Source organism: Palaemon carinicauda, chromosome 19 (genome assembly GCF_036898095.1).
Source record: "Palaemon carinicauda isolate YSFRI2023 chromosome 19, ASM3689809v2, whole genome shotgun sequence".
In the NCBI taxonomy this organism is placed as follows: Eukaryota; Metazoa; Arthropoda; class Malacostraca; order Decapoda; family Palaemonidae; genus Palaemon; species Palaemon carinicauda.
Window position 1 is genome coordinate 39,011,349 of NC_090743.1, and position 10,000 is coordinate 39,021,348.

Below are 10,000 nucleotides of genomic sequence, written 5' to 3' on the forward strand. Positions count from 1 at the left end.
ATATATATATATATATATATATATATATTCATATCTATATACAGTATATATATCTATATATATATATATGTGTGTGTGTGTGTGTAAATAAATATATATTTATGATATATATATGTATATATTTATGTATATACATATGTATATATACATATATATATGTTTATATATATATGAATAAATATATATATGCGTGTGTGTGCGCGTGTGTGTGTGTAATTGTGAGCGCGTGCATTTGTGTGTGTACATTCAACGTCTAGCAAATGTAGTCTTCATATTTTGCGTTTTATTCGTCCTCTAACTTTTTATAGTAGTAAAACTAATGGAAAATCTTTGCCTTCAAACATATATAGAATCTATTACATATATAAGATTTTCTTTCTTATGTATACGTCTTCCGGATTTTACCCATATTCAACTGATTCATAATTCGAAGTAGATATACATTTTTGCAAATGAAAATATATCTTTTAATTTAGCGCTCATTTTCTTTTATAATAAATCCTTTCATGTAGTGCTAAGTAAATTTTCTAATTAAAGAATGACTTCGCATTAATTCAAATTATATATATAAACTTCACACTCCATCGTGGCGAATTAATTTAAGTAAATTTGTAACTTTGTACAATACGGTTAAGTGTCAGTCATTTTTTATATATTCGGTAACTCTTTAGTATTCTAAGACTTTATGTACGTAGACTTATTTGATACTGATGTTTATTCATGAGTCTATGAAATTATCCGTTTTCAACATCATATATCTCGGGATTTTTTTTTTATTCCAAAACTTTACCATAAAGAGTTTTATATATAAGAAAAATACGACATTTATAGTGAGGAATAAACTATCTGTTAAGGAAACTATGAAATGGTATCTTAGAAAATGTTTTATAACACATTACTCGGTTGTCCACACAGAGCTTTGTCAAAATATCCAAAACTTGTTAAATTTCCCTGTGGTACATTTCAAAATGTTCCACGTGATTTGAAAGGAAAATGTCTATATACCATTTCGTTGAAATGTTCAATTATATGATTATGAAAATACATATGGATCATTATCAAAGGATCAAAATAATACTGTTAATTATAAATAAGATCAAATATATAAAAAAATTCCTTAGATCCTGCCGAGAGTATTGGCAAGTTCAGTCATATAATTTGATATGCCAAAAGTTCATAAACTGAAAATTATTTCAATAATCTTATGAAAACAATTATCATATGACACATTGCCAAAATTCGTAAGATTTTCAACATCGAACAATTTGCAAAACTGTTCGTTTTGCACATTTCTAAATTGTTCAAATGGCAACAATGCACAAGAGTTTATTACATAAATTGCAGTCGGTTTAACAACACATAATACAGTTGCTTATAATAGTTAATTCTCAGATAGTTCCTATAATGACACGAGCTAGTTACTCTCCAAGGTCTGTCGCAGACTGTTCAGAAGTGACACGAAATATATTTTTGTTTTCCAATGTCAGACTGTTCATGTATGATACGACATTGTTACGATTTTGGTCAGTGTTAGACTGTTCATATATAAGATGACACTTTTGTTCATTTAACTCAGTGCCAAACTGTTCATACCTGAGATGACACTGTTGTTCATTTGACTCAGTGCTAAAATGTTCATACATGAGATGACACTGTTGTTCATTTGACTCGGTGCTAGACTGTTCATACATAAGATGACACTGTTATTCATTTGACTCAGTGTTGAACTGTTCATAAATGAGATGACACTGTTGTTCATTTGACTCAGTGTTGAACTATTCATACATGAGATGAAACTGTTGTTCATTTGACTCATTGTTGAACTGTTCTTACGTGAGATGACACTGTTGTTCATTTGACTCAGTGTTGAACTGTTCATACATGAGATGAAACTGTTGTTCATTTGACTCATTGTTGAACTGTTCATACGTGAGATGACACTGTTGTTCATTTGATTCGGTGTTAAACTGTTCAAATCTAGAAAGCTAGATGCCAGATTAAAAACTTTAGACTCTTTTGCAATTTGATGCACTGGTATGATACACATGTATTGTACACTGCTTTTCACTGGGTATATGGCAATTATTTCTACAGAACAATGCCAGTAAGGGAGTAATGTATTTTTAGGGATCACTAAAGTTATTTTATTAAGCTCAGGTTTTCTGGTGGCTTGACTAAAACGAAAAATGTGTAGATTCCTTGTTTTATAGGAAATTATATCTTCGTATTCCATTTTGCATTTCTGGGTATTTGTACCTAATTAACTGTATTGCTAAGGGGATTGTGGTGGCTTATTAGAAACGTCCCTACCTGGCATTTGCCAGACTGGGGTTCGAATTCCGCTCAAACTCGAAGGTTTCTTGTAAGGTCTACAACCTGACCATCGTTGTGAGCTAGGGATAGGGTCTTTGGGGCAGCCCATAGATCTACCTGCTGAGTCATCAGCAGCCATTGCTTGGCCCTCCCTGTTCCTAGCTTGGATGGAAAGGGGGCTTGGGCGCTGATCATATGTATATATGGTGTCTCTAGGACATTATACTGCTAGCTAAGGTCACTGTCCCTTAGTCAGGTTAGCTCACTAAGCTTGAAATTTGATATATTCTTCATCCATGTTTACATTTAGAGAGATTTTGTGTTTTTACAGATTTTGTACTCTTTTGAAACGAGCCCACGGGTCTTCAAGTGTAGGCTGTTTAAAAAACCCATAATTCTCATCAGATATTTTCCGTAAAAATATGCTGTTTTCATCCGTATTTCAGTAAAATACAGGCGGCCGTAATTTTACTTAATTTGTTATTATCTTTTACGGGTTGGTGATCTTAATGTCACTCCTTTACGTCAATATATCCGTTTTTAAAACGTTAAATGCCTGGTAACATTTAAGCCAGGATTTTTGCCGTTTATTTACGGGAAATTTTTAACCGTCTAGTTCACCAAAAGCAACATTTGTTCGATAATTACTCGATCCTTCGTAGGACTCATTTGATGCGGTAGCATTAAAGAAAAACAAGAAAAAGTGTAAAACCTGAAAAGGAATAACTTTTATTAGTTTACTCACCGATGATCATGATGAAATATGATGTGAATATGAAGACGCTAAGGATCTCACCCACCTCCTACAGGACGGGTTTCAACCTCTTCGGCTAAGGCGACCCTAGGATCTTAGTATGAACTTTCAAGGGACTGGCTACTACCTGCCAGCGCTTGAGTTACGAAAACAATGAGATGGGATCTTTTTTTATGAGTTGTGAACCTATTATATGCAAAATTAGGATTGAAATAAAATATATGTTCATACATTTCCATGCGTGCGTCTAGATATACTTGATAGTACGTGAACAAGAGAATATATTTATATATGAATAACAATTTACGGGAGGATTACTATTAAGAGAAAAGAGATGGTTGTCTAAGGAACTAATTGAAAGACGGCGCAAGAGATCAATATCTAGATCAGGAATAAGAAATTTAATAGACAAGTTCTTGTTCAAGAAATTAGGGTGAGATTCAGCAGCTGAAGACCAGACAGGAGAACAATACTCGAAACAAGGTAGAATGAAAGAATTAAAACACTTCTTCAGAAAAGATTGATCACCGGAAATCTTAAAAGACTTTCTCAACTATCCTGCCAAAGACGAGGGAAGGAGAATAATGCAGGGGAACTGAAGAAATCAATTGGAAAACCTTAAATAAAATGTGAAAATCCCAGAGAAAAGGAAACGTATAGAGGACTGGTAATGAGCCAATTGGGACCCGGCTTTAAGAAAATGGGAGAAACTTATTTTTAGATGGAGTAATTTTTGGACACTTCCAAATATCTAAGATGAAAAAATAGGTATTAGCTGATACAAAAATTAATGAAACTTTTATTCATTTATTTATTGAATCATTTGAGGACCACCAGGTACAAATATCAATGTATGGTAATCTTTCAATATATGGTCATCTTTAAGTTTTTGATGATATTAACTGAATATTGATAATATTATCGTATGAGAATTCTAAACTACTGACAAAAAACCTCATAAGGAAAGAACAGCGTAAATGGACAATTGTTATTATTACGTTATTATTAAGTCATTTGAAGGGTAAAGTAAATAATAGATTTATCTACGAACAAGATATAAATGAGATGTCATTCTATCATATAACAATGTCGAAAGAGGATATTGTTGAATTCTAAGAATATTGGTGTTAATCAGGCATGAAACTTTTGTTCATAAGACTGTTCACGATTTGGCAAAATATTAGTGCAGTAAGGATAGTAATATGACTGATTTATTATTATTATTATTATTATTATTATTATTATTATTATTATTATTATTATTATTATTATTATTAGCTAAGGTACAACCCTAATTGAAAAAGCAGGATGCTATAAACCCAGGGGCCCCAACCGGGAAAATAGCACAGTGAGGAGAGGAAACAAGGAAAAATGAAATATCTTAAGAACAGTAATAACATTAAAATAAACATTTCCTATATAATTTATGAAAACTTAAAAAGAAAAAAAAGAAGGATAGAAATAAGATAGAATAGTGTGCCCGAGTGTACCCTCAAGCAAGAGTACTCTAACCCAAGACAGGGGAAGACCATGGTACAGAGGCTATGCCAGACTTATTCCTTTTGTATCAGTACCAATAGATTTCTGAAACTCAGTCTTTATAAAGATGAAATTATCATTTGGTTGAGAGAATTAGAGACAAGTGAATAACAGAATGAAAGTTTCAGGGAAGTGTAAAGATTAATATGAACATAATATAGATCAATATAAACAAAACTCTATAAGGAGAAAAAAAAAATTTATATCCATAAAAGCCTTCTTTTTTTATTTAGTTAACTAGACACTTTTCTCTTTTTTCTTAATCTTAATTAATTACAGCATATATCTAAAACCAAATTAATTGATACAGGAATGCCATTCACATCAATATATAACCATCCAAAGTAACTCTTCAATTGTATATAGAGGTATGTGTATGCTTATACATATTTATGTACATGTGTGTGGGTATGTGTCTGTTTATGTATCTATCCATCTATAAACACACATTCATATAATGTATATAAATATATATATATATATATATATATATATATATATATATATATATATATATATGTATATACAATATATATATACATATATATATATATATATGTGTGTGTGTGTATATACACATATATGTATATATATGCATATATATATATATATATATATACACATAAATGTGTGTGAGCGCCTATGGACACACAATATATATATATATATATATATATATATATATATATATGTATATATATACTGTATATATATATGTTATATATATACCTATATATATATATATATATATATATATATATATATATATATATATATATAATTGTATATATCCATATATATATATACATATAAATATATATATATATATATATATATATATATATATATATATATATATATATATATATATATAAATATATATATATATATATATATATATATATATATATGAGAAAAATTCGACCGTATACATGTAAACCTGTATGTAATTGTATGAAATTATACATAATATACATATCAGATATAAAATTAACCGTTCAAATCAGACTTTATTCTGCACCTCCAAAGTCTGAACAATGGTTACTGACAATCACTCCCTCCCACATTAAAAACACATAAACGTGTACAGATACCATAACATGAAACCACTTATCGCTAAAAAGAGTAAATGTTATTTAAATATACATTTACTGTGAATTATCTAATGGTAAATATAGGAATTAAGGATTAATTCTATTGCGCAAGATATGTATTATATGTACTCACTCTAAAATGGATGATTACGATCTCTGTGTTAGCTAGTTAGTTCATCAGGATATTCTACAATTTACCGCATATTATATAAGTTTGCTGTATTAATGTACGTTTACCTGTATCCATCTTGAATACCCCTTTAATTCAGAACCTCACTCGTATGTCAGAATCTCTTCCATGTAATCAAAATCTCAAAAGTCATGTTATATGTTACAAAACATCATTTATACTACAGTTCACGAGTCCACTGTATAACTCTATAGATCCCTAGATATGTTACAAGGCCTCCAATACTTAGAGTCCCTCTGCTAATGTATAATTAAGTTTATTTGTATGACTATATTATGCTATAGAGTGCCATTGATATGGTGTATGCCCCATGTGTGCCCATACATTTTAAGCCCATTGGATGCCTCTCTTGGCAGCCGCCCCGCCCCCTGCACATCCTGTTTCGTACTAGAGTCCCCCATGTATGAACTTATGAGTCCAATTTATTACTTTATATTCTACTGTACTAATCTAAATTCCACTGCACACATTACGATTCACTGTGTAACTCCAAAATCCTGTACATGTGTTACAAGTTAATGTGGCCTGTGGCGTTCTAGATATCCCCTACTTATGTATCCACTATAGTTATATAGAATCATCAACATGTGTTTTGAACCCATAACACAAGAATTTATGGAAGTACAAGAGAAATGCTATTTTATGGTGGGGACAGTGTGATTGAGTACAGTAGTTAACCAGGGTGTGCAAGGTAATACTCTGGGAAGGAAATCTTCCAAGGGAAAGGATGAGAGGAGTAGATGTGCCTTGGTATACGAGTGAATTATGATAAAGTAGCAATAAGAAATTAAAAAACATAACAACTTAGTATACCAAAGAAAATGTCTTATGGGATTTTGATTATACAAATTACACTGACAGCAGAAGAATTGAAAGGGAAGAACGGTATGAGTCTAGATAAAAATGAGGATGTTTGGATACCATCTTTGCTGAGAAAACGTTATGGGAGAAGTCTTAGATTAAAATAAAAGTTTCACATAATAAATTCAAAGCTGGAAAAAACCTAGGATAGAATTAGTAAGAAATCAATGTAGGGAATGTTCAGAAAATGTGAAATAGATGATATTATGTTGTTGTGAGCAAATAAAGGCTTCCATAATGGAAGCAAAGATATGGTGAAACACTAAGAAAAATGTTTATGTTTCCATATCCATTTACTGTAATATGTTATCAATATGAAAAAATAACGAAAAAAATCAGAGATGAGGACAATATAATAATAAAATCAATATAATATAATAATAAAATCAATATGATTTTACAGTAACTCCAAAGACTTATTCATAATATTGTTTCATATGAAATTCATGTTAGTTCAGCTTTGAAAACCTGATATAAGATTATATCATAAGTTTTTCTATAATAATGTTAAGCCATATTTTCCCACTAATTATAATTTGAAAAGTAGAATGAAAAAATTAATCTGATGCCTATTTTTTGCATTTCCCTAATTATTCTAGCTTCAGAATATTTATGTATTATTCTTAAGTTTGGAATGTTTATACGATCATTCAATTATGAAAATATATTTTGTTTTTTATTAGGTAGGTTGTGCTGTATGTAAGTATATATATATATATATATATATATATATATATATATATATATGTATGTATGTATGTATATGTAATATATATACATATATATATATATATATATATATATATATATATATATATATGTATATGTAATATATATACACATATATATAAAAGTATATATATAAATATATATATATATATATATATATATATATGTATATATACATATGTATACATGCATACGTATATATATATATATATGTATATATATATGTATATATATATATATATATATATATATATATATATATATATATATATATATATACCCTTTTGCATGGATATTAGTGTGTTAGTCAGATAAAGTTACAATGATTGCTTTATGCATATTCGACGTCTTCTAATAAATAATGCTGTAGAGGACATTATATCAAGGTATATTCTACAACGAAAAAGATATACAAGCATAAAGTAATAAAATGTTATCGATCAAATGTTGAAAATGAAATAAATAAATAATAAAAAGGAGAATTACCACCATTCAAACCAGACATACTTTTATTATTCCTATTTTCTTTAGATATAGCACAAAAAAATATTCATCTATCACAAGAAGAAAGTGATAAATTATAATTAAATATACATATGTTCATATCTGCCTTAATATACATTTTCTTAGAATTACCTCAACATGCAACAGATAGCAACTTTTCATTGGTAAGGTAAAGTAAATCTTATATTATTCTTAATGATAAAGGGACAAAACTTGAAATAGATTCATCATATCCACCCGTTTTTCATATATATATTTGAAATTTAATTTACCTTAAACTAAAAGGCAAACATTCGAGAATGTTTGTATTTAAGTTGTGAAAATTGTACTTATCCTATTAGTTACTGTATGGTTGTATTTTAGATCTAGAATCTCGTACTTTTAGATAAAATGCTGTATAGAATCCGCCTATACTCATTTTTTTCTTAATAGGCGCATTTACATGGACTCGCAGGGGTGTCCTTTTACTTCGGAGAAGTTTCCTACTACTTGATTGGTTAGAGAAGATAATTCTAACCAATCAGCTATTAGGAATTTTTTTCCGAGCTAAAGGGACACCCTGACGAGTCGGTGCAAATTTGCCTCATTAAGAAAATTTAGTATAGTTTTTTCGATAAGGTTTTTTTAACCCATAAGTTATAACGACCTATAGTATGTAGTTTGTAATGAAATATATAATATAAAATATCTTCAAAATATGCGATATGCAATTTGATAAGTTATCTTCGATATTACTCGGATTAATGTAGTATTTCTGTTGATATTAAAATTTCACTGTTTTAGGTCATGTGGATAAACCTTTTAAAACTCAGACACATAATAAGACTTATTTCTTGTGCAGAAAAAACTTTAATATCAATCATCATAACCCATGCATTTTTTAAGTGCAATCTTTTAACCAATCATACCATATTATATAATATATCTCCGAAAGTCTCCTAGGAGAATCTGAGTCTATTTGTTATGGTAAATTTACGTAAAAGTTTACTAAGAGAATCCCAATACGTTCTACTACACTATATTTCTACTAACGCTAAGTTAACCCTAAGTATTCTTTCATAGAAAAATTTATCAATATCACTTGAAAAACTTGATTTTAGCCTAAAGATGGACAATTCACTAAATAATTAAGCTTACGTACATATCCAACCGTACTAAATAACATGAATAATACTTTGAAACATATCAATGTCCCAGTACAACTCCTATGTATCCTAATCAAATTATTCATAACAAAGAGAACGTTACTTCAACTTTTGTATCTTAGAAATTCATAATAATGCGTGGATGCCTATAGCTCATTATTACCTGGCCTGTTTCAATAAACCATTTCACTGCAGGTTTAAAAAGTCATAGATGTAGGAATTTGACCCAAGATAACCCTTAGCGTTAGATAGATAGCTTTTATCGCGATATGTGTTGTTTTTTAAAATGACATTTATCACATTAAAATCTATATGCATGGTGAATATTTATGCATTTATTAACTTTATATGATTTTGTTTTATTATTACATATAACCAAAGTTTTCTGGTATATGATTATTCACAGATTTAAAAACTAGTTTTTGTCATTTTACATTTTTTATCAGTATTGCCTGATTCTTGTAAGCATATAATCATCTTGTATATTGACATGCGTACGTAGAACTTTTTACAACTATGAATGAGATTGAATAAAATGTAAAATAATTATTTGTCATTTAGAAACATAACTGCCTAGGTTACTGAAGCTTATGGGAACACACTTTAACCAATCAACCAACAGGGAAAACGCATTTACCTTGTGGAGTGGTTGGTTAAGCAATGATAGACAATTTTTTTTATATATATCATAGTTTAAAAAAGGCTTATTAAAAGCCTTCTATCATTTCTCCCTTAAACTATTTCAATTCTCTTTTCCAATCGTATTATAAAAAGGCTTAACGACCGTATTGAAATATCTATATACGCTTAGTATATACTGTATATATATATATATATATATATATATATATATATATATATATATATATAT

General features: G+C 29.1%; 1 protein-coding gene across 3 annotated transcripts in view; it reads right to left on the reverse strand.

The window, feature by feature from the left end:
• LOC137658583 (zinc finger Ran-binding domain-containing protein 2-like) overlaps window positions 1-10,000 on the reverse strand; it is a 29,210-nt gene that overhangs the window by 18,215 nt on the left and 995 nt on the right. The gene's annotated exons all lie outside the window — the stretch shown is intronic.